Here is a 26,572-nt window from a genome sequence, read left to right as displayed (position 1 = left end):
TCCTACATATTAAAATGGGGAGGAGGCTTGGGGATCGGCTTGAAATAATCACAAAAACATTGAGCCAAGTATAGAGACCATCCCTGGCCCAGAGACCATACTATCGAAGAGATAATTCTACTTAAAGGACAACTGTAGTGAGAGGTATGTGGAAGCTGCCATATTTATTTCCTTGTAAAAGATACCAGTTGCCTGGCAGCCCTGCTGATTTATTTGGCTGCAGTATTGAGTGAATCGCACCAGAAACAAGCATGTAGCTAATCTAGTCACATCTGACAATGTCAGAAACACTGGATCTGCTGCATGCTTGTTCAGGGTCTATGGCTGAAAGTATTAGAGGCAAATGATTAGCAGGACTGCCAGGCAACTGGTATTGCTTAAAAGTAAATAAATATGGCAGCCTCCACATACCTATCCCTACAGTTGTCCTTTAATGCTTTAAATTATGAAGATATCCAGCAATGAAGCCCAGTTGTGTATAAGGAGGGAGAGGGAAGAGATTGTGATAGACGCTTCATTCGCACCTTGCAATTTGTGTGAGGCTGAAAATAATAGAGACCATTATTAGGCCCCGTTTACACTGCACGCGTTTCCAGCCGCGTTTTGGAAACGCGTGCAGGTGGCCGACACGCACCACATCAGACATTGCGTAGAGTGCAATGTCTGATGTTCACACTGCATGCGTTCCGGACCTGTGCGGTCCGGGAACGCATGCTGCACGCATTTTTTTGTAAAACCGCGTGGCTGTCCCATTCACTTTTCAGTGATGGGATCAGCCGCGCAACGCACACAAACGCGGATTGCGTGCGTTCGCATGCGTTGCGTTCCGCATGCGTGGCCATCCGCGTTTGTGATGTGAACGGGGCCTTACTGTGCATTTTAGAGTTCTGTTTCTGACAATGAAGTTATACAACAATCTAGTGCGCAGAGAAAACTTTATATGGACCAGGAAGTAACTGAGAACCACAGTTGGCCAAACAACTGATTTGGAGCCCAGCCAAATGAGGCCTCATGGTGTGTGGTAAATCTTTAATATTTTTAATGTTTAGAGAAAGGTTACCTTTTAAAAAAAGTACAAGTCTTAGAATAAGATTACCTTATTGCTAATGATTACAGATTAGGACTCCCAATAACCATGAGGTCTTGTCCATGCGTAGTAACCCTACCCCTGATTTGTTCAACACTCCCATAAGCACACAGACTTGCCTTGGAGAAAACTGGGCACTGGAACTTCCACTTTGCTATAACTGTGGGCCATAAGAGAGGCCTGTGACTCAGCTAAGGATTGATGCACTGCACACATGCTAAAACGATTGCTGCCGTTTTCTGTGGAAGATGCAACCTAGCAGTCAAGGCTAAGAAAATTTAGCAGCACACTGATAAATCTATGTAAGCCATAACCGGCGCTTTTGAACTACATACAATTCTTAAACATTTTGATGCTGAACTGTCAGGTACTTAAGGATGTTGTGCCCTGTACAGGTGGCTTGTGGTCAAACCTCATATTGCTCATAGGTTATATAGTGTTCCCACAAATCTGCTTAGACTGTAAGCTCCATGTGTGAACCATCCTTCTCTGGTTAGATCTGTATCAGGTAATATTCGACGTCCTTCCTTTCTGCTTACTTACTTTTCAGTATTAACAACTCTTAACATTTAGTGTGATTGTTTGTTTCATTCTCAACTTGCTATCCTCCATTGTGTGTCTAATGAATTATTCCAAGTTGATGCTTCTGAATGACAAAAATGTCTTCAATTGGTCACAGAAGAAAAAAAAAAATCTACTTCCACAGAACGTTTCCTGTAAGAGAGCCTGACACAAACAAAATGCCTAGGAATGAAATGCCTTTTTTTTTTTTTTTTTTTCCTAGAGAAGGCTTTTCCACTTCCATCCCCACTCCCCATCAAAGAGACTTCCTTTAGCTTCCTGTTGCTGGAGAAGGGAAGTCAATGGAAGTCATTTGAATTCTCAAGGCACTAAAAATCTATTGAAGGTTTAAATCCCTCTCTGCACTGTCCCTGTCTTCATCCAGCGATCTGCCCTACATGATGGTCAGATGCAGTTCAGAGAAAAATGCTTTTGCATGCTAATGATGTATAGGGGGTTGCATATTTCACTCACTGTCCTGTAGTGATGTATCATGGCTGTTAATTGTTAAGCCAAAGGTAAAAATTGTAGTTTACCTAGTGGTGGTTTTTTTTTGTTTTTTGCCTGCATTATAGCCAGCTACCTTGGTTCACTTACTAATGAAATTACTCATAAGACCTAATTTCATGTATTAAAGAATTTTTAGTGAAGTAGACATTGTTTCTGATTCATGCTTCTATAGTTATCTTAGAGTATCCTCTAAGGGTGTTCCATAAATGATCCAGTGATTCTGGTCTGGATTCATAAAAATTGTCTGTTGTGTCGTAAATGGCGAGTCCTATTGGTGAATTGCTAAACTCAAATCTCTCAGCAACTTTGACTATGATCTATTATGACCCAAGTGAGAGTACCTAATATTGTCACTTAATGGCAGATGATTTTTAGTTAATTCAGTCTAGTTTTGATGGATCCCTTTTGGTGTCCCAGCAGGGCATCATCGGTAATTACTAAAGATATCTCAGTAAATGAGGCCCTATGTTTTTACTAAGCTCAAAACAATGTCCTCAAATTGCCACTTTGGTAGCTCATTTTTAGATCGCCATCCTTGAATTTCCATCACTGTTGTTTTCCCCCATGGTGAACCAGAACTCATAGTACCCCTCTGCATGGGAAAAGAATAACATTATTGGATGGGCTGAGTCTGGTTGGTTGTCCATGGTTTTGCAGCATTCCTTGCACAGAGGAAAATGTGCTATATTATACAATGGATGTCATGTCTGTAAGGTGCTTTACTTTTTATATGTTTATTCACTGGGAGAAAGACTTGAGCATTTTGCTTTACAGCAGTGGTATTCTAGATTTTATTCCTGTCGGGTCTGCTTTTGCCCAGCGTCTGTATGTTCCCATGTTTGGATGGGCTTCCTCTACAAAATAGGCCAGTCGTCACCTGACCAAACATATGGAGTATGTGCATGTGTGTGCCCGTACAATCGCTGAATAATTGTTGCTAAAAGCAGTTTTTAGAAATGATTACTGTGCAGATGCACTGCTTGGTTACAGCTAAGTAGCCTGATCTCTTCTGAGGGTGAGTGCAGTAATAAACAAAGGTTAACCGGAGGATGGAGTTTACCTGTACAGGTGCTAGATTTTCGCCCACAGCGATAACAAGCCATCGTCTTAGTTGTCGTAAAACCTAGCATTTGTATGTTTTACAATTTAAGTTCCTATGAACAGGGACTGACATTAGTGGGCAGCACAGTGGCGTAGTGGTTAGCGCTCTCGTCTTACAGCGCTGGGTCCCCGGCTTGAATCCCAGCCAGGTCAACATCTGCAAGGAGTTTGTATGTTCGCCCCGTGTCTGCATGGGTTTCCTCCAGGCACTCCGGTTTCCTTCCATGTCCCAAAAAAATACAGATAAGTTAATTGGCCTCCCCCTAAAATTAGCCCTAGATTATGATACATACACTACACAATACATACATAGACATAAGACTATGGTAGGGATTACATTGTGAGCCCCCCCCCCCCCCTGAGGGACCGTTAAAGAGAACCTAAACTAAGAAGGATATGGATATGGATTTGTCCTTTTAAAATAATACCAGTTGCCTGACTCTCTTGCTAATCCTGTGTCTCTAAGGGCTCATTTCCACTATAGCGAATCCGCATACGTTGTCCGCATGCGGATTCGCACAGCCAATACAAGTGGATGGGCCTGTTTCGAACTTGTGCGTTGTGCAGAGCGTTTTTTGTGTGCGTGGAAAATCTGCACGCCAGAGCCGTCAGAATTCGCTCCCCGCACACCGCTAAGCGAATCGCATACAATGTATCTAATAGGGAAATCGCATGCGGTTTTGGCATGCGGTTTTCCCCGCGATTTCGCATAGGAGGTAATGTTAATTTATGCAGGCAGTGACATGGTTAAAATCGCCCACCTACTACCGTATGCGAAATCGCAGGAAAAAACGCATGCAAAATCGCACCCGCATGCGATTTCGCCTGCGGTGATTTCCCGGCGATTCCGCACCGCACAAGTGGAAATGCAGCCTAATACTTTCAGCCACAGCCCCTCAACAAGCATGCAGATCAGGTGCTCTGACTGAAGTCAGACTGGATTAGCTGCATGCTTGTTTCATGTGTGTAATTCAGCCACTACTGCAGCCAAAGAGATCAGCAGGACAGCCAGGCAACTGGTATTGTTTAAAAGGAAACATCCAAACCCCTCTCAGTTTAGGTACCCTTTAAGTGACAAGACAATATACTTTGTACAGTGCTGCGGAAGATTTTGGCGCTATATAAATAATAATAATTAATAATAGTGGTTTTATATACCCAGAAACAATGGGCTCTATTCACAAAACTTCTCATAAAAGACATCACCTAATTGATTAAAAATAACCTTTCCCGACATTTACAAGCAAAATAATCACGTTAGTTGTTCCTGATTAACTTCATTTCAATATAACTTTTTTTTTACCTTAATTATATTTTTGCTCTTTGGGAGCTTAAAAAAGTAACATAAATAAGGTGAAAACAGGTGAAAAAACTTTGTGAATCATGCTCAATGTGTAATAGTTGTGCTGTGTAATTACAGGAAGTAAACATGTACAATGTCGGTGCTGAGTAATAAGTTTGCAAGCACACATGCTTTATAGTTTTGAACCTGTGACCTGATTGGGGAAGTGAAATTTAGCTGAACACAGGTGAGGGGCTGTTTTGGCTGCCTAGTGTAGATTTCTATTATTGTACATGAAAAATGAAGATTTGTATTGAAGCTTTTCTTTGCATACACGTGGTCATATTGGTTTAGGTCTGGTACAAACTGGTATTTGATCTACATTTGGGAAAGCATCTTAAATGCAGGGTGTGAATTTTGCCTGAGATCTTATGCATCCTATGTGATTTTTATTAGGCCAGCAGACTGCAGACGCAGCATATGGGGTGTACATGTACAGACTTCTAGAACAGGAGAAGCATGTGTAGATGGGTATCCAGATGAGGGTTTTCCTATCCCTTTGGATGTGCAAAATTAGTAATACATTATAACTGCATTTTTGATTGTGGGTAAATTGGGAATAATTTCACTTACATCAGTGAGGCAGTTTACTTTTAGCAGATCTGCAGTTCAGTAACAAGAATAGGAGGTTAGCACTACAAGATTGCATGGACAGATAGCAGCATTTTGCAATGTAGAGTACATTGTTTTGTTTAGGCCTCTTGCGCATTACTTCGTTTCGTGGTATGCTTCCCCTCCCCAAGGGCCATGTAAGTCTATGGAGACTTTCACACTTCACACGATGGGACATGGTGCTCCGGTAGAACCCAATCTACCACAATGCCGACGCAAAGGCTGCAGCGCGTTGCCGCATGATCCATGCCTGCTGCACGGATTATGCAGCAATGCAAGTAAATGGGCAATGCAGCAAGTGCGCACAATGGGAGCAAGGTGCTACATGCGTGCACCAAAGGGGAATCCCAGTGACGTACTTCCTGCCCATATGAAGGTTTATTTCTGAGGTTCTCCGCAATTAATATTCTAGGTCAGGGCAGTCTCTGATGGAAATCTAGTGTGTGTACAGCTTGTCAGATATGTCACCAAGAAATCCAGATTGTCGCAGATGAGTGCATTGTTCTCCTCCTTACCGCTTCTGCAGGAAGTCGCTCTGTGGTGACCTGCGCCATCCTCCCCATTACATTGCAGCAGAGCATGCCATTCTTCTGTACAGCCCAAAGTTGTCACTTAAGGAAGTGTTCCCCAACCCTGTCCTCAAAGCCCACCGTCAGTGCATGTTCTGTGGAAATCCATAGAGGTAATGAATCCGCTCTGCTGAGACACTAATTACCCAACCTGCGATTGTGTGTGGTTTCCTGCAAAACATGTACTGTTGGTGGGCCTTGAGCACAGCTTTGGGGAGCTCTGGCTTAAAGAGAACCTGAACTGAAAATAAAAAGTCAAAATAACCATGAACAGGTCATACTTACCTCCTGTGTAGTCTACTCCTCAATCTCTTTCTTCTCTCCTGCGTCCCATTTGTCCACTGTGATCAATGAAATTCTCTGGCCTCCATTTTAAAAATGGCCATTACCCCATAACAGCTTCCTGGTCAGCACACTGTTAGACTGTAATATCACCCACTTGAGCAATAGGGAACCATGGACATTACCTTGCACATTCAGTTGTAACTGACAGCTGCTGATATCTAACTGACAGAAACTGGTATATTTCAGTTCTGACAAAATATTGTCAGAACTGAAAGGGATCACTGTAAGAAGAAAATGGTGAGCTTCTGAGAGGAATTGACAGCGAGGGAAGTATGTAATATACATTTGCAGTTATGTCATGTGTTTTATTTTAAATAATTTTACTCACTTCAGGCTCCCTTTAAGGGATCGAGCCTCAACATTTTTTTGTGCACTTTAAGACTGCATAGTAAAATCATGTTATTGACCGCATCTTAACTTAAAGAAGCTTTTGTGTGAGACAGATGGGGCATGCATGCTGAGTACTGTAGTTACACAGTAGAGTTATGGCCCATACTCACGGGCAACTCTTTGGCCTGTCGCCAGCACACGTGAGCGTGTGCGCGACAGGCCGGCGACAGCTCGTCGCCAGGTCCCTCCGCATACACACGGCGGAGGGACCTGGCAACTGATGCGGCGGAAGCTGTTGCTGTTGCGCCTCCCCCCGCCGGAAGCCCAATGGATACTGATCTTGTTGCTTTCGCTAGTCCGCGTACTCACGCGGACTAGCGACAGTTGTGGCGGAGTTGCGGCGGTGACTGTCGCCAGGCGATTGAGCGGTTCAATCGCCCGGCGACATCAGCGACAAGCGACAGTTCGGGGTGCGCGCCCGGGCAACGCCGCATACTCACGGGCGACCTGTCGCTGCAACACGCGCGCGCCGCGTGTTGCGGCGACATTTGTAGCCCGTGAGTATGGGCCATAAGGGTTACCTAACACAAAGAGCATTCTTAGTCTTTTTGCTCTCCAGCATTGACTTAGTGAGCTACAAATTAATTAAAGGCCAATCTGTACTTTTACTGTGATTATTTTCAGTGCACGCTATTTTTAGAAATTATTTTACATTGGGTGGTGAGACAAGTATCAGTCAGAGTCGAGGTGTCGGAGCAATTTTGGGTACCTGGAGTCAGATGATTTTTGTACCCTGAACTTATGGACTTGTAAATTGAGATATTCTTGACAATGCAGATTGAGTCCATAAGATTGTAAGCTTGCAAGAGCAGGCTTCTTCATTTTGTTTCTTATAGTTGCTGGGATTTGTTAAATACTTTGTATTAGTCACTGCAACTATTAATATTATGTATACTGTATACAGAAGCAAATATAGGGTACATAATAATATAGACAATGGTATACACAAAATATGGTATACACATAACAAATGTAACATGATGAACAACATTTATTGCAATTTTCAAGACACAAAAAAAGAGAGAACCCTGCCCTTGCAAGCTTACGATTCAAGGTTGTCTACCACCCACTTGCTATGTATGCATGTTTTTTTCTTACTTTGTACAGTGCCATGGAATAGAATATATACATCAATAATAATTATTTAGCTAGTTAAAGCTACAAAATTATTTAAATGTAATGAGAACTCTACTCCTTATCATTATGTCAGTGTTTTATAGAAAGAGGAAGGATTAAATCCATTATAATGAATTTTATTTTTGTCTGGGATAAAGACAGTTGGGGAGATTTCCCCCTCGTTCTCTGTCCTCACTAAAGACAGGAAGTGAGTAAATGCATCCACTAGTAACAGAGAATGGAATAAAATATGTGCATGCAGTAAGCTTCCTCCCCACACTGCAGAGTGATTTCCATTGGATAGATATAATTGCATTTTGTCAGGTCACCAGTAACAGTAAAGGGATCCATGTAACCAAACACAGGCAATAAAAAAAAAACCTAATGGAGCATTTAATCTGTGTCCAGCCTGTTTTGGCTGAAGTTCTCCTTTGGTTTCTGTGTAGGATTTGCCTCCAGATATTGTACTCCAGTTAATACAACATCATGATGTTTTACTAACACAGCAATGACAAATAATGCAATAATATAAAACCTCAGTTATCAGGATTGTGAATATTTCAAAATGGTATAAAGTAGACTGAGAAGCAGAATTGTTTCCACTTGTGACTCCTCAGTAGAGAAGTGCATGATAGGCCATTGCAGTTTTGTCCCTAAGGTGAAACTTTCAGGGGCGTAGCAATAGGGGGTGCAGAGGTAGCGACCGCATCGGGGCCCTTGGGCCAGAGGGGCCCCGAAGGGCCCTCCCTCAACTACATTATTAGCTCTCTATTGGTCCTGTGCTCATAATAATCACTTCTATAGATACTTTGAATAGTGGTAATCATTAACAAACTGTTCCCCATTCCCTTCTTGCACCTCTGACACTGTAGTTGCCATTAGCAGGTTTTGGTGCACCGTATCAATTGTTATGTATAGAGTGCTTGGGGGGCCCCATTGTAAAACTTGCATCGGGGCCCACAGCTCCTTAGCTACGCCACTGGAAACTTTATACAGGAATTTACCTTGTATCATTACCTAGAATAGGTACATTTGTAACTCAGTTTTTAGTCATTCGCCTTCCTTTACATGGAGAAAGAGAAAATCTAAACTGCGGCTGGCCTTGTGATTATTTGGTGGAATCATCCTCTATAATAAAACCCCTGTGTCCCTGCGTGTGTTGTCTCTGTGTAGCTGGTCCGTGCTTTTTGCTACTGCGCATGTGTGCAGCACGGACCCAGCCTCACAGAGACAGGAGGACGGGGGCGGGGCCAGGGAGCCGAACAGGTGGCGTGTGAGTGGGCGGGCGGGCGGCCGGCCAGGTGTGCGTGTGCCCAGAAACACAGACCTAGAGGCCGCTTTTAAACAGGTTTAGGTTTGCTAGTTATTTATATAAAGATCTAACACGGATCACATACATGATTAAAGAAGAGAAATGCGTAGATTTCGGCCCCTTTCACACTGGTGCGTTGCATTACCCTGTTTTTACTACATGCTAACTCTGCACTAATGAAAGTCTATGGGGCATTTCATACCTGTGCAATGCGGCGGCAGTGACAATTTCGCCGCACAGCCGAAGCTGGTGCAACAGCACGTTGGTGTTTAACTTGTGCAGCCACTGGAAGTCATGTAATTCTATGGCGGCACAGGGTTTTTAGGGTTTTTTTTCGCATTGCTCTGCGCATGCGCAGAAGCGTATTTTGTCAATACACTTCCACGCAATTCGAACGACAGCCACAGAAAAAGAGCGCTAGAGAGCTTCTTTTCCTGATTGACCTGCAGCCAGAATGTACCCATGTACTGCTGCAGTAATCTTTATAAGCTTTTTTGGTGGTATGGTGCTGCCGCAGGTCGGTAGTGTGAGACCGGCCTAAATGAATGTTTAAGTAGGAGGTGGAGTAGTTTCTAAAAAATAAATAAAAATAAACATAAAGTTGTCTCTGAAAATAGGACCTCTTTCCACATCCATCATAGTGAGGAATCCTGGCTTTTATGTGTAGTATGTCATTCTACCTGCCATAAAAATGTACTGGCATGCATCTGGTACAGATTCCCCTCCAGTGGTGTCAGTTGATATTACCCATATTTAGTACAGGATCATTTTATAGGGCGAGTTCTCATATTTTCCCAAAAAAGTGCACTTGGGTAGGGTTATGTAAACTTTTTATTTCAGCGTAAAACTAGCAACAATGCAATGATTTGGCTTGTAGGGCGTACTAGAAATCTAGTTCCACTTTGGCTGCATTAAGCGAAATGAACCACAAAAAGTATCAGTCCCTATCTTCTGTACCTCATACTATATCCATGGTCATGAAGATAGTCCTAAAAAACAGTCTTTCCCTTATAAATGGTATTTTTTCCAGGAGTCTAGTAAGCTCCCGTACCTTTATTTCCTTTTTTCCATCCTATCCTTTTTGCATACATGAACAAAGCACATGTGTTCCACTAAGTAGCTCCGAAGTCAAAGGGTGACCCTATAGGGCGGTCCCTACACTTTACACTTCACACAGCTGTTGCCTGGGTCACATGGCATGCATACTCTTTGTTACCGGTGAGGGGAAATGTGGAGAAGAGCAGATTCCATAAGGGAGGCAGGTGTCAGGGATTCTTAACAGTCAGCTTCATTGGGCATTGGAATGCCTCTTGGTGTACAGTGGATGGAATGCTTAGTGTAATGGATATTTTTCATGGTCATGTTATCTGTGTTTGTCATAAGACCTTTAAATAATTTTATTGTCCTGGACAAATTGAGATGATTTTTCAAGAGAAACCGGAAAAGAACCACCACTTAGATAATAGAGCCTCATAGGCATCAGCAGAGTTTTCAGTTTAGCAGGTAAAGCCGTTCAACGCAAGGTTGCAGTTTTGTGTTGAGAGGGCCAGTTCACACGGACGCTTGGCGGTGTTTACCGCCAAGCACCTGGAATTCGTCAATTAAACGTTCCCATTCAAGTTAATGGGAGCATTTAACGTTGCACAGTTGACGTCAATTACCGCTGATTGCGCAAATGCGCAATGGATCAGAGAAAGAAAAACTGCAGTCACATGACCACTGTACGTTACTTAAATGAAACAGCATTACACATAGCTTAGCAAGGAGGGATAGGGAGAGCTGAGTGAGGGAACTAAAAATCTTTGCCAAAAACTGTAAATTTTCATATTGTTCTTCATTACATTGTGACCTTTTGGACTATTACCAGAAATAGTGGGAAGCTGAAACCTAAAACAACTTCCCTACCCATCACTGTGACTCAGTGCAGCACATGTGATCATCTCACAACCAGAGGCTGCTACACAAATGGTTTTAGGACATGCCCAGCTTCATTATATGCCTGCCTTTTGCATGGATTCAGATGTATAATATGCAGGTAGGTTAAAATAATGCATGTACTTTTAAGTTGCCCATCAATAATACAATCTATGTTGTACAATATTTCCAAATCAGTGTACAGTAGTAGGGTAAACTAAATGATTATACTTTGAATAGTTTATGCAGTTGCTCATATTTTATAGAAGTGGTAAGATTGTGGAATGAAGATTGTATCATTAGGTGGCACATTTACAGGAAATGGACACCCCAACCACATATTGAAAACATTGATGCTAATAAACAGAGCACATAGATCATGTGACCACAAGTTTTAACAGAAAGCTAAGGTAAAAACCTAATGCTAGGGACACGTGAGATTTTCTGGCAGATTTACTGTCAGATCGATTATTTCCAATATGTCTGATCTGATTTCCAATCGTTTTCCGTCTATTTTCAGTTCACCACTATCGGAAAACAATTGGAAATCAGATCGGACATGTTGGAAATAATCGATCTGACAGTAAATCTGCCAGACTCACAGTGTGTACCTAGCATAAGGTGTCCAAACTGAAGAAAATCTGCTATCAGTGGTTTGTGTAGCAGATGTCGTAAGCCGATGACAAGCCAGGCAGACGTGTACAAATTGACCACATAATTTCACAGAGATTAATTTATCTAGGATTGACTTTAGCCATCTACACAGCAAGAAGTGTTTTTTTTTTTGCCTTCCTCTGGATCAACAGGGATATGTGAGGGAGCAGTCTGGTGTTGTACTTTGTTCTCTGGTTGAACTCGATGGACGTATGTCTTTTTTTTTCAACCCATGTAACTATGTAAGAAAGAAGCATTTGCAGAAAACGGCCATTATTAAATTTGGGTTTGCTTTGGGTTTACATTCATATAAATGTGCATTTTTCCAAGGGTAAAATGCACTTTAAATCAAATTTTTGTGTTGCTTAAAGGATACCCGAAGTGACATGTAACATGATGAGATAGACATGTGTATGTACAGTGCCTAGCACACAAATAACTATGCTGTGTTCCTTTTTTCTTTCTCTGCCTGAAAGAGTTAAATATCAGGTATGTAAGTGGCTGACTCAGTCCTGACTCAGACAGGAAGTGACTACAGTGTGACCCTCACTGATAAGAAATTCCAACTATAACCCTTTCCTAGCAGAAAATGGCTTCTGAGAGCAAGAAAGAGATAAAAAGGGAAATTTCTTATCAGTGAGGGTCACACTGTAGTCACTTCCTGTCTGAGTCAGGACTGAGTCAGCCACTTACATACCTGATATTTAACTCTTTCAGGCAGAGAAAGAAAAAAAAGGAACACAACATAATTATTTGTGTGCTAGGTACTGTTCATACACATGTCTATCTCATCATGTCACATGTCATTTCGGGTATCCTTTAATAGGGATTAAAAAATGTAACTAGTCCATATCCTCATTTATTTACAAAAGCACTTATTAAACTGCAATTTCTCAGTTCTACTGCCCAAATAAGTAGGCAGCCTGGCTAACCTATTTCTATAGATCCTTTCCAAGAAGTGCTTTTGTAAAGAATAAAAGTAATACTGAGAATCGCCCATGAGGAGATGGACTAGTCCACGATCTGTCAGTTCTGTCAGTTTTTTTTTTTTACCAACTTCTGTAAGTGACAGCAACATTAGAAACAAGATCAGTTATTGTGCATTGCACTCTGGAATAGATATACATTTTTATATGTATGTATTTAAAATGTAACATTTTTTTGTGATCGTGGTCCTTTAAGTGTTTTTGTTTTTATGTCACATGACTACAGGGTAACCCCTCACCCTCCTGCTCTGAGAGGAAGCTGTGCTGTGCAAGTTGTGAAGCTTTACTGCTCCACTTAGTTCCCCTTTTTCTGCTTCTGATGTGAAACGCAAATCCCCAGCTCAGGTACTCACCGAAAATGCACAATAATCTGCTGTGTTCCACTTACAATGAAGCCCAACACACAGCTTTTTCTCTGGGTCTGCATATCTTTTCATGCCCATGTGTCTAAAGAAGACTATTGCAAAAACTAACTAGTATTCCATGATGGATGAACAGAATTGTTCTATATAAAATGGCCACATGACTTAATGCCAAAACTCCAGCTTTCTTTATAAAAGAAACTTCTAGTTTGTGTAATGCTATCCTTGCCAAGAAAATGTGCAGAAATGTACATTTTCTCCTCAGCATGTAATACCCAAAATGGACTTAAGCAAAGGAAACCTTAGCTTTGAAATTCTCTCACATATGAACCTTTCTCTTGATTAGTGAAGCTACCCAATATATTTATATTATTCAACCCGTTTATTGTGATACCACTAGGCATTACCATTTACTTGTATTGAATATGTATTTAGTATATACCAGGGCTGTGGAGTCGGAGTTGGAGTCGAGGAGTCGGAGTCGTGGATTCAGAAACTGAGGAGTGGGAGTCGGAGTCACATGATTTTTGTACAAAATCCACAGCCCTGTTAAGTATTAGACTAAGGAGTCTGAGTCGAGGAGTCGGGGCAATTTTGGGTACCCGGAGTAGGTGTTGGAGTCGGAGTCGTGGTTTCAGAAACTGAGGAGTTGGAGTTGGATTCGGAAGATTTTTGTACCGGCTCCACAGCCCTGGTATATACTATTGGTGCAGAGCTCTCTGCACTACTCCGCACGCATTCCATTGTGAATAGTCTCTAGTACTTTCTCTGAAAACACTACGGTGGGGGTTCTGGTTTGTAATGACTTTTCAACAGTGAATTATAAAAAAAAATGATTATAGATGCAGGATACTACAAATTCATATGGGAAACTGGTCCTCTTCGACCATCACAATCTATAATCTTGTTCCTCAACATTGTTTTGATATGTGCCCTTTTTGTAATAGCCAATGTCTGTCAAGATCCCTCTGGCATGACTACATTTCTTAGTAGTATATCCTAAAGAAGAAACATTAATTCCAAGCATTGCTTATAGTTTTTAATGATCTAAAATTCTTATTTGATTTTTCTTCTAAATTGTTTGTATCAAACCCAACTACCCTCTGTCACATCAGAAGCTCCATTGGGGTATGCAGATATATATATATATATTCTATGATCTATATGCAGCCCAGCTGAAGATCGACCTTGTCAGGCTGCTATGACATTCATGATTCTTCTGCATTACTGGGAAGATGTGTGGGCTACATATGGCCCACATGGTGATGGCAGTGATGGAGTTAAACGTGCAAGTGTCAGTGTGTGTTAAATAGACAGGTTCCTGTGTTTTTGTGGCAGCAGCTGAGGGGCAGCTGTCCGCTTGTGTCTCACAGGCTTCACAGAGCTCTGCTAGGCCGAGCTGTGAAAGGAGGCACTGTCTGTCTGAATGGGCTTCCGTGGAAATCTATGCTGGGGTAATCTTTACACCCGGGGGTGGGAGGGGCCATACCATCAGACTGTGTGTGTGTGAGGAGATCTAAAATCTCAAAGTAGTTACCTACTCTATGCGTTCTATACAGTCACAGAAGATACTAGAGTGACCTTTACAAGGTCAAGCTGATACTGGACACTGCTCAGGACACATTGAAGGACATTAGAAAACTTTATTGTTCATTAAAAAAAGTGTTTTGCTTACATGGGAAGTTCGGATTTTTTCAATGATCCGGATGATTCGAATCGGATCATTGAAAAGATCCGGATCTTTGATGCGAATCTCGGATCATTTTACTACGGAAGATTCGGGGGTGAAATGACAAGCAGGACAGGACTTTCCCTGCTGCGGACAGGAGAAGGGGAAGGGGTGGACACACAGAGAAGGGGAGAAGATGGACAGAGGGCAGGGAGTAGACAGAGAAGGGAGGAGGGACGAGCAGAGAGCAGAAATGTTTGCTTGCACACAATACCCACATGCTGCAATCATATGCTTTACATGTATTTCACTTATATGCTCATCTGTGTACTTTGAATGCAAATGTCGCACAGTGAAAGAAAGCATTCCCCAAAGCATTCACAGTTAGTAAAGTGCAGCTGTTTAGAGCGAGTGCAGGAGGATCATATTGCACAGCAATCACAGTGCCTGCAAAGTTACTGAGCTGTGCTGAGCTGAGCCAAAAGCTTCCAATGTGTTCACTGTGCACAACTACGGAACAGACAGCCTATAATGAGCAGCACGTTATAGCCAGTATGTGTGCTCTACACACATCTGGCAGTGGCACCCATGTCCCCTCTCTCTCATCTACCTGTCCCTGGCTCCTCTCCAACAGAGCGATCCATCTCTGCTCTGCTTCCAGGACCCCGCTGCCCGCTGAGAGGGGGCGTGTCGCTCCTGGCCCCGCCCCTTTTGCGATCAGAATCACTCATTTTGATGATTCGGATCAAAGATCCGAATCGTTCATGATCCGGACAACACTAGGAACTAGTGGATTATCACTCTTCATTTCCCACTCCTCAGTAGAGAACTAAAAGCTAGCAGGGTATTGGTTGTGGAGACCTGTGTGAATTTGCCAGCTTGATGCAGCATATTTCTGGAACATTCTGCTGATACACCAGTCATTGTCATTTGGGCTGATCCAAGTGACTGCATTGTAGTAATAAAAATAGAACAAAGGTTTTAACTCTTATTAATAATCTGATTTTGAGGCTAAATTAACTCACAGCAATGAGCTTCCCATGTTGTAGAATGTTCTCATTCTGCACATTATAAGGCATAGTAAATTGTGAAGGACAGCTTCCTGCATTTTTCTGCACAACATGAGATGGTACTCTATTGTAATGCACAGATGTACTGCACTGCTTCAGGGTCTGTTGTAGGATCTGATGCCACTTGAGGGCAGAGGCATGCTATCCATTGGATGAAAGGCAACCCAGTCCAAGGTTTGTGGAAAATTCTGACCTGCGCACATTTCTTGCAAAGGACCGCAAGAGTACAGGTCAGTTTAAACTGTCCCATACAAAATCATTGCTGTACTCAAACCATTCATTTCAAGTCCAATGCCCGGGCCGTCAAAATACAGGCTAGTGGGCACAGTGTCAACTGAGCCTTTTTAAATGTACCTAGAACAGATGTAAAAATTATAGCTATTGCCATTATCTTTAGGTCCTTAGACCAGACACTTGGTGGCACACTCTTGTGGCTGGTCTCTTCTCCATACTGCTGTTGTAGCCCTGGTTTACATCTCCAACCAGTCCCAACCAGAGTGTGGCGCCTTCACTGTCCACTCCGCATGCACAGTTTAGAAACCGTAGTAACCAGACATGCCCAATATGCTCCCTACTAAGGCTGCTGTGCGTGGTTGTACAAGCGTGCACATAAAGAGGTTGCGCATAGTGGACACAAGGGGGGGCTACAGCAAGAGGCTGGTCACAAAAAAGAGCCACCAAGTTAGAATGTAGGGAATTACTAAGGTAGGTATTAATGTTACATTTTCACCTGGGGTTTACTTTGAGGTTGACATTTAATTTCTTTACACATTAAAAATGATCATAGAACAACTTCATACACAATTACTCTGTTAGCCCTGGATAGGCACTCCTCTTTCTCTTCTAATGTTGGATACATTACTCCTGAGTTAAGATTCCCTAAATCAATCATTCTCTGCAGCACCAACTTCCAGAGCTTCAGGATGTGATCTACATAGACACCTATTTCTGTCTGAAACGGATGGTGGACCATCTTCAGGGAAAGGTTGTAGAATTCCGTCTAGTGTTAGCTATACATTAAATTATCATAGAACAATCAATCGGTTGGTATCGATATCGATCCGAAGAGAAGTATCATTCATACATCTGTTTTATTACCACGTCCATTTCCTGGTTTATCAAAAGAAAGGGGGAGAGGGAATGTGGTAGAAAAACAAGAGCCAATATAGTGTAGTAAGTTTGTGACACAGGGATTAAGACAATGTGAATAATAGAACATTATACACACATTTGTGTGGCAAACAGTAAGAAGGTTAGGAGAACAAACCTGACCCCACTCAGATTAAAATGTGGATTTCTGCAATTATGGATAAAACCAATAAAGGGATATATCCTGCAGATAATGTGGTTTGATTTTATACATGGTTCAAAGGCACTATAATAAAAAAAAAAAAAAAAAACTTTTTTAAAAATTTTATTCCGCCTCTGAACCATGTACATGTCTTGATTTTGGCTATACATCAGTTGTTAATTGTTTTTATTTCAGTCGTGTTTTGTCCTGTAGATTCTTTTATTCATTACATTTTTCCACAACCTGATCTTTATTGATCAGTTTTATCCCCATTTATTGATCGAAACCTCTCGAATTGAAAGCTGTAGTTGTGAATGTACTTACCCTTGACCCCCCCCACCACCACCACCACCACCACCACTACTACCACCACCACAGTGCATTAAAAACCTGAATTGAATCCAAAATGTCTAGGTAGAGAAGTCTGGCCTTGTGTTATGGGCACAGTTGGCAGTAGTGGTCACAGTTGGAAGTTGTGGACAGTAACAGTTGGAAGTTGTGGACAGTAATTGTGAACAATAGTGATATCCTCTTTTGTCTACCCGAAGAATCCAGGAAGTAGACAGGAAGTGAAATCTCTGGTAGGTAGGGATGTAGCTTCTGCTATTTAAGGAGGGCCTTCTAACATAACAGCTTTATAGACTGTCAAACACCCCCCCTTTCCCCTACTACTATAAGAAGCCCCATCTCCTGTATATTTCTTAGGGATTTTTTGGTGCGGTGGGGGATGATATCAGTATTGTTTACACCTGGCAGTGTGTATTGACTGGCTAGGCCACAGTGAACAGTGTTCACATCCTGATCTGTTCTTATTCCTCTGCAGGAAAATAAGAGATGATAGATGAGCAAAGGTGCAATACTATCTTTAGTTGCAGAGACTGGCTGGTAAAGGGGGTTTCTGAGCAGATAATTTGATATTGGTTTATTTCACATCAGCTGATCAAGAAGCTTTTACACAGATAAAACAAAGCTTTTTCACTAAAAGGAATAATTTGTGCCTGTATTTGGGCTTGTGCCGCCCTACTGTATAATTGCAAGTCTGCAAGTTGAGAGCTATATTTTAAGCATCTCTGGTTTGTCCAGGGACTTCTATGGGGCTATAGTCAATACAGTGTAATTGCAGGTTGTGGCTGGTTTACCTGAGGAATGGCAGGCCTCCCATCCTACTGTAGTATGCTGGACTCCTGCCGTGGTGAAAACAAACAAGGGCCTGCTTCTCCTCACAGCCAATGTTTTCTCTCTGGATCAGCGAGCAGGAGATGCTGAGGCAGCAAGTCTATCAGAGACTCTCCTTGTCTGTGGGACTGAAAACATATCACATGACTGCCAGGTCTGTACGGCACCCTGCTGTGCTCACCTTGTCAGCAGCAGCACCCTGCTGGGGTAGAGCTGATGCCACAGTTTAGGTAGTTGGATGACCTGACCTTGTGAAAATAACCGTTGAAATTGTTTGGCTGTGGAGCAAGGTGTTTATTAAATAACGGTCCACAGATGTGCAGTAACCTTTGGAGGCCAAACAAGTATTTAAATATTACCTACCTAAAGGACAATTCCACTTAACCTTGATAGCCTTCCTTGCAGATTCCAGAAGGGTTTTTCTCATACAAATTCACTGGTCAGTGCTGTTGCCCTTTTCTACTGCATCATGTGCGCAGGTACAGAATCCATTAAGGTAGAACTCTGGCAAAAAATGTTTTCATTTTTTGTCTGCATACACAAATTGGGATCAATGTCTTAGTCAGACTGAGGCGCTACACCTGCTATTGCCGAAATTCTGTTTTGTCCCCACGTTTATTGCCTGATGAAGCGGGCCTGCAAAATGCATTGCACTTTTTTGGGGTACTATTTAATAAATGTGATTGCTACTATTCAGTTTTTCATGTCTGCTTTATGGAAGTAAGTCCACCACTTCCTCCCAGCAAATTTTAAAGTTTTTATCCGCTTTTATCCTGCTGGCGCCTCTGTTCTCCTGGAGCTTTTTGATTTTTTGCCACACAAGGTATTCTTTCTCTGTAATTTAACTTGCATATGTCAAATTAACTTCCTGTAACGATCGGTGTAACACAGAGAGGATCTGATTATTGGTGATCTGCAGTATCACCAAAATACAGATATACACCTGATTATTGATGATCTGCAGAATTACCGATAATCAGATATATTGCTAACCTCTGGACACCTGAGTGATATGAGTGTTTGGTGCAACAGTAATACTTTGAGGACAATACCTGGAGAACAGGTACAAAAGCAGTAAGGAATACTGCACTAGAGAACAAGAACCTAACAGTAGCCTGAGAATCTCCCGAAGGGAGGAGTCAGGCTGGGAGTAGGAAGGACCAGAGCGTGAGTGACACCAATAGGAGGATGTCACTGACTGATCTGTGAACTATCCCTAAACAGGGGAGATAGCTCTCGAGGTCGGGCAAGCCAGGTCGGCAACACACGGACAGATAAAGTACAAAGACAGGAGGCTGATTCGGTAATCCTAAGGCACGCAGGGTTTGGCAACAGAGTATCAGATATAGCGAAGTATCGAATCAGTGATCAGAAGAGAGGTCAGGAAAGCAGAAAGTCATAACAGATAATAACAATGCCTAGTCTTGGGTGTGAGCTCCGTGATCATCAACACCCTGGAACTAGTCTGAAGTATAACAGAATGGTAACACAAGTCCCTAATCTTGGGTGTGAGGTCCGTGATCATCAACACCCTGGAACTAGTCTGAAGTATAACAGAATGGTAACACAAGTCCCTAATCTTGGGTGTGAGGTCCGTGATCATCAACACCCTGGAACTAGTCTGAAGTATAACAGAATGGTAACACAGATTCTAACAAAAATGTCTGAGTGCTTTCACGTAGTGATCGCAACGGCAGACAACCAGTGAATGACGAGCACCCAGTATATATAGCACAGCGCTCTCCAGCGCCTCCCCTAAGTGCTGGACCAATGGGAACTGGTAGAATCGTCAGCTGACCGGCTTGGTCAGCTGACTCCCTTCTGGCTGTCATAAAAGTTCTGCCGGCGTGCGCGCGTCCTTCTGAACCTGTGTGGACTATCAGTCCCAGCCACACCAGACATGTGTTGTGTACCACCCGCCGCGCTGGACGCGGAACCAGCCGCACCGCTATCAGGGCATGCGGCGGTTTCTCCGCGTTCAGCCATACTAGCAGATGTAGGCCCACGCGTGCAAACCGCCGTGTTAGACGCGGAATCAGCCGCCTTGTTCTGAGCACACGCGGCGGCTTTTCTGCGTTTTCTCACACTTCCTCTTTCCTTGCATCGTTTGTCACATGACTGCAGATTTCCAGTAACTGTTTGTTCAGCAGTATTACCATGAAGCCACCCCAATTTCCTCCTACCCGTAGGTGTGGAGTGTGATAATGCTACAACAAAGCGATTGAAAAATATATAAAAAAAATAAAATAAATGCTTAAGTAAAGGAAGTGTGTGGAGAAATAATCAGAAGATACAGTGTCTTAATTTATTACAAGAACATGGCTGTTATTTTCCAAATGATCCTCGTATTATTTGATAGCTTAGCAAGCACTGTGTCCATATGTTTTGTTTTTTTTTGCATCAAACAAGGAATCTGTAGCTAAAATTCCTGTTTTAGGGCCCCACTATAGGCATAAAATGTAACTATATCTGTCAGCACTCTGCTGTAGAGCCTGTTTTTGTCTGTCTGTGACTGCGTGTGCTATAGGCTGCAGTGTTCTCTGACAGACTGAGACTGTGCCGTCCATCCTGAAGTCTAAACCATGGAAAAGATACAGCATCCAAACGCACAGATCCTGAAAACTGCCTCACTACAAATACTGCAATTAATTACATGCTGTACTTCCAGTCATGTGATCAGTATTTCAGGACAGCATTTTTGGCTACAGAAACCTATTCTCACAAAATGGTTGAATGGTTGAATTTGCACACCCGCATTACCAAACCACTTAAAAGTGTTTTTTGATCTACGCATGGAGATGGATTTTAAGTACACAAGATCATACAACCTAAAGCAGTGCAGTTCAAGGCGTATGTATGAGGAAAACAGAAGGGGACACAGAGAGCCCAATATAGTGCAGTATGTAGTAAAATTGAGAGTTGGAGAATCAGTAGCATATGAAGGTACCACAAAGACATTGACTGTGTAGGCAGGTGGGGAGCATTAGGACTTGACCCCACTCACGTTAAGAAGTCGTTCTCTGTAGATAGGAAGCAGGTGACAGCACCCCTGCGCCACGGGTGGACGTGAGAATGTAATGAAGGTTGGAACAGAGGCGCCAAAAACAGGATAAAATAATTGAAAACTGTTTAAAAAAGGAGGTATGGGTGGACTTACCTCTACCACTACCACTTAGTGGTGGTAGTGATGGACTTACCTTGCCAGAAAGTGGACACCGAATCGGTTGATTATAAATCAACAATGAAATGTATTTGGGAAATATATATATATACACTCCACAAATAAATGTCATTGTTGACCAATAATCAACTGATTCGGTGTCCACTTTCTGGGGAGGAAAGTCCACCACTACCTCCTTTTTTTATTAAATGTTGCAACCTTTGTTACAGTTCAAGGTGTTAACAACAACATTCTGTTCAGCTGGGCTGCTGCTGCTGCTTGGGTTAGCGTCATCTTGTTCTTTAGACTACAAGGGTGACAGGACACGGAACTGCTGATCTGGAAGTCTGTCCTGTAAGAAGTAGCTCACCTATTAATTGGGGTACGAAATGGTGCAAGCACAACATTGCACTACAGCAATGAGCCTTAATATGACCCTGTGTTTTGGTGCGGTGGCAGGGACATCTGCATAGGCCTGCTCCCACAGCTAGTGACCATCTCCTTGCTCGGCAGCAAGTATGTCACTGGGATTTCCTTTGGTCCGCACATGCGCATCGCTCTGCTCTGCAAAAGGGCAAGGCAGGCCAGCCACGGTCACTGTAGTTACGTAACTTTGTTAGAGATTGTTCAATAAATGTTAAATCTTAATAAACAATTTGGCCCACGATTTAGACTATGTTGTAGATTTTAGCCCCTTACATGGTTGAGTTTGAAACCCCTGCCTTAGAGAAATATTTATGAAGAGGACATAACATTTCAACTGTAGAAAATAAGCTTGCTGATACCTTTCTATGGTATCAGTAGTCCCTGCTAGATTGATAATTTGCTGGTTTAGTGAGTAAAAGTCCTGTTAGTGCCAACATATTACAGAGGGCCTGGGAGCCTTATTAAATGGTTTATGCGATGAATTGTCCTTGGTTTTAGATGCAGCCGGATTTAATGTTTGATGATTGATGTGCAAACTTGAAAGAAGCCATCCGGTGAGCGGGGACTGAGAGGGGGGTGTGTGATCCCCTGCCCTCTGGTGATAGCGTTTTCCCTCACGCAGTGTGTGATTAAGCACTGGGGTGTACTGTTTTGAGGCAATACTCGCTATGAGTAAACCCGCTTGTCTATATTTATAATTTTAGGTCTGAATCAGATGTGGTTGGACCAGTGGCGCGACTAATTCGATCGGAATATTACAGAGTGCTGTGCAAGACCTGTAATGCATCCACACAATTTGCAAGCCAAGTACAAACTGGATGTGCGCACGCACTGTTAGTGTCCCCTGTCAGCAGCAAGTCTGAGCACTGTATGCATATGTTTGAGTCTGTGTTTGCAATGTGTACTGATGCTATTGGGAGGAGAGGAGGAGTGACGGCATAGTGCACAATGGAGTGACTTCTGGCAGGCAGGATAAGGAGGGAAACAATGCACTCAGGTGTCGTTAAAGTGTACCTGTAGGGAAAAATGCCCTAAAGGGGTACTCTTAATAGAGAGAAGCCTCTAAATAATCTAGATACTTCCCTGTTCATCTCCACGGGGCTGTTTCTGCTTAAGGCCAAGTGGGTCTGTACTACTGCGCAGGAGCAATGCGACCGCCTAAGAACTTCAGGGCTCTCAGCGCTGGAATGGCCTGGAGGACGACGGGGAAAACCTCTCCCAAGCTAAGTATCGTAATTTGACTTTTGCAAACCTCACAGGTTTGCTATACCATGGCCAAGTTCCATCTAGAATGTGTATTAGATGTGGAGATAGGAGAGGAACACACCATTCAATTTTCTGTTAGCTTTTTCTGTTATGCTGGGCATAGACGAGTCGATCCGTCGGCTCGATTAGCTGCTGGATCGACTACCGCCGCGTCCCTGCGCTTCCCCGCGGGCGGCTGGATCGATCCCCACTTGTCCCCGCGGGCGCTCCTATCTTCCGCTCGATTCCCCGCTATTGTCCGCCCGCGGGGATCGAGCGGGGAATCTATCCGGCGGGTCATCGGACCTGTCGGATATTATCAATCGAGCCATCACCGGCTCGATTTATAAGAGATTGATAAGGGACAAACGCTCCGTGTATGCCCAGCATTATGCCTGCAATAAATGGGTCGATAATCCGGATCGATTACCACTTGTTCCCGCCCGCGCTTCCTTATCAGCGCTCGATTCCCTGCCATTGTCCGCCGGCGGGGATCGAGCGGGCGAGGGTCGAACGGCTTGATCGGGCCAGCTGAATATTATCAGCTGGCCGGATCAGCTGGTCGATACATGGTACAGAATGTAACATGTACCGTGTATCCCCAGCATTAAGGCCCATACACACGTCTGATTTTTTTTTTTTAAACGACGGGTCGTTTGGATGTCCCGTCGTCCAGTCGTCCGGACGTCAAATCAGGCGTGAGTACAGTCCGTCGTTCGGCTGATAAGACTGGTCTTGAGTGATCCGCCTTATCCGCCGAACGACGGACTGTACACATGCCTGATTTGACGTCCGAACGACGGGACATCCAAACGACCCGTCGTTTAAAAAAATCAAACGTGTGTGGGCCTTTAGATTATTTTCTGGTGCATTGTCTTCTGGTCATCTCCTGCTGAGTAGAACAATGCCTAATTGCTAGGCAGATAGACAGATATCTGGCAGGTAAATCTAATGCTGGGCATACATGGGTCGACACTGCCTTATCAATCGAGTTGCTGATGGCTCGATTGATAATATCCGACAGGTCCGATCACCGCGTGGATCGATTCACCCGCTCAATACCCGCACAATACCCGCGGGCGGGGAATCGAAAGGAAGATAAGGAAGCACCCGCGGTGACGAGCGGGAATCGAACCGGGCTGCCGCGGGGACGCAGCGGGAGTCGATCTGGCGGCTAATCGAGCCGCCAGATCTAACCGTGTATGCCCAGCATAATGCTGGGCATACACTATACATTTTTTCTTATTAATCGAGCCGCTGGTGGCTCAATTGATAAGTTCCGACATGTCAGATTGCCCGCCGGATCGATTCCGCGCTCGATATCCGCGGGCAGGACAATGGAACTAAACAAGCGCAAGATAAGGAAGCGCCCGCAGGGACGAGCGGGAATCGATCCAGGCGCGAGCGGGGACGCGGCGGGAGTCGATCCGATGGCTAAACGAGCCGCAGAAACGTATAGTGTATGCCCAGCATTATGGGCATACACACGTTGCGATTTCCCGCTCGATCTGCGGGATTGATCGGTATCTATTGATTATTTCCCACATGTTCGATCGGGTTTCGATCGATACAGCTGTCGATTTTGCATACTTAACATGCAAAATCGACTGCTGTATCGAGCGGGAAATCACAACGAGTGTACCCAGCATAACAGAAAATTTAACAGAAAATTGTATGGTGTATACCTAGCATTAGGTGAGGCAGTATACTGTGCAATAGGTATGAGAAAATGAACTGTGTGAAGGGAAAGAAGAGAAAAGAAAGTGGCTTAGCAATTTTTAAGAGGTAGGTTTTGTGGACTTAAAACATGTTGAAGGTAGAAACAGGGCTGTGGAGTCTGTAAAAAAATCTTCCGACTTCAACTCTGACTCCGACTCCTCAGTTTATGAAACCTCCAACTCTGACTCCGCGTACCCAAAATTGCTCCAACTCTGACTTCTCGACTCAGACTCCCTATGCTGCATTCACACTTGAGATAAAAGTATTTGGAAAAGGCAAGATCACAGACCAATTTTACCCCATTCCATGTAGTACGAGAGCCATACTCTACACAGTCTATTCTATGGAGCTGCACTCCCCATCAGATAAAATCTTTGCAAGATGCTGCACACAAAGATGCCCGTACACACTCAAAAGATCATTATCTGCAAAAGATCTGTTCCTGCAAAAAATCCATTCCTGCAAAATGCATTCATAGTCTATGAGATCTGCAGATCATCATACACACCTTGTTTAACAGGCAATCATCTGCAGATCATCTGCAGATCAGATCCACCAGGATGGATTTTCAGATCTGCAGATGATTGCCAGATATGCAGATGAAGTCTGTTAAACAAGGTGTGTATGAGGATCTGCAGATCTCATAGACTATGAATGCATTTTGCAAGAAGAGATCTTTTGCAGATAATGATCTTTTGAATGTGTACGGGCATCTTTGTGTGCAGCATCTTGCAAAGATTTTATCTGATGGGGAGTGCAGCTCCATAGAATAGACTGTGTAGGTATGGCTCTCATACTACATGGAATGGGGTAAAATTGGTCTGTGATCTTGCCTTTTCCAAAGACTTTTATCTCAAGTGTGTATGCAGCATTAGTCTTGGGCCCGGTTCACATCTGCATTTGCCAACGAAACCGGCTGTACGGTTCCGTGGTCCGTTCCTCTGAACAGACAAGAAAATGCTGCAGGACCTAATTTTCCGGACCGTTTTGCTCAACGGAACGGAAACGGAAGGTTTTGCAGCTACATGGTAACAAATAGAAAACTGACAGTTTACAGCACACTGGCTGTAAAAACTGACAATTTTTCCTGATCCTGATGGCCGGTTCAGTAAGACCGGCTCCGCAATAAACCGCTAATGTGAACTGGGCCTAATATTTAATAGAGCTGTGGATTTTGAACAAAAATTATCCGACTCCTCACTTTATAAAATCTCTGAATCCGGGTACCCAAAGTTGCTCTGACTCCGACTCCACAGCCCTGGGTAAAAACAAGCCTAATAGGACAAGTCGTGTAGTTTCAGGGATTAGGTGTAACCCTAGAGAAGCCTTGGTGCCATGCATAGGTGGTATATTCATGTGTAAGGGGATGTATTCATATGTAAGGACAGACATGACAGCTGCTAGAGTTTGATTCTAAGATGAAAAAAAGTTTTTTTCTTTCTTCTAGTCATCCATTTAGTATTTTATGTAACAAACGTGATCTAATAATCTTTAAAAAAAAAAAAATCTAGATAATATAGTTGCTACTGCTGTCATATGTGTATACCATAACTTTTTGGGGAAGGTCTTTTAGCCTTTTTGTTAATTAGGCTTATGTCTGTACATACAAGCAGAGGGTGTCAGACAATGAACAAATGGGTGTCATCTGGGAGAGCTGGTGTCAGAAGGGAGACAAAAGCTCTCATTTGGCAATTGGTATTTAAGCTGTGGTTGGTTATGCAGCTGTTGCCTCAGAAGTGGTGTCTGTTCACCCTTTCCATGCCAGCGAGATGAACAACTATACTGTCATCTCAGAGAACTACATGATTTTTTTTCCTATTTACCAGTATGTCTCATGTCTCTACTGCATGTTCTTTACATTTTTTTAAATTGCAGAAGTGTATGTACTTTATAGAACAAAATTAGCAATTAAGGATATGCTCTGTGTTTCACTTAGTGCTATAGTTTTTTCACAT

General features: G+C 43.1%; 1 protein-coding gene across 4 annotated transcripts in view; it reads left to right on the top strand.

The window, feature by feature from the left end:
- The window catches only part of MEF2D (myocyte enhancer factor 2D), a 270,676-nt gene that overhangs the window by 96,541 nt on the left and 147,563 nt on the right, over nt 1–26,572 (top strand). The gene's annotated exons all lie outside the window — the stretch shown is intronic.

Source organism: Hyperolius riggenbachi, chromosome 9, assembly GCF_040937935.1.
Source record: "Hyperolius riggenbachi isolate aHypRig1 chromosome 9, aHypRig1.pri, whole genome shotgun sequence".
NCBI lineage: Eukaryota > Metazoa > Chordata > Amphibia > Anura > Hyperoliidae > Hyperolius > Hyperolius riggenbachi.
Note: the sequence above shows the minus strand (reverse complement) of the source record. Positions and strands in the feature narration are given on the sequence as shown.